The following is a 491-nucleotide window of genomic DNA, read 5'->3' as shown; positions in this document are numbered from 1 at the left end:
GGATAATGCAACGCGAATTTTTGTACTCTACCAGCGGAACATTTCGAGCTCCTCACTAGAAAAGGCGTATTTCCGTACGAGTACGTCGACCGCTTCGAAAAGTTGGAGGATACGCGTTTACCGCCGCGCGAATCGTTTCATAGTTCGCTGACGGGCGACACCGTGTCCGAGAGCGATTACGAGCACGCCGTTGACGTGTGGCAGCGGTTCTCCATCGGAACGCTCGGCGAGTACAGCGATCTGTACCTGAAAACGGACGTCCTGTTGCTCGCGGACGTTTTTGAAAATTTTCGCGACAGCTGCGTCGCGAGTTACGGACTCGATCCCGCCCATTATTTCACGTTGCCGGGTTTCACGTGGGATGCCATGCTGAAACACACGCGTGTAAATTTCGAACTGCTCACCGACATCGATATGGTCTTGTTTATCGAGCGCGGTATACGCGGTGGCCTCAGTCAATGTTCCAACAGATACGCGCGAGCCAACAATAA

Source organism: Wasmannia auropunctata, unplaced genomic scaffold, assembly GCF_000956235.1.
Source record: "Wasmannia auropunctata unplaced genomic scaffold, wasmannia.A_1.0 LD336076.1, whole genome shotgun sequence".
NCBI lineage: Eukaryota > Metazoa > Arthropoda > Insecta > Hymenoptera > Formicidae > Wasmannia > Wasmannia auropunctata.
The sequence above is the reverse complement of the archived record's forward strand: the minus strand, read 5'-3'. Positions refer to the sequence as shown.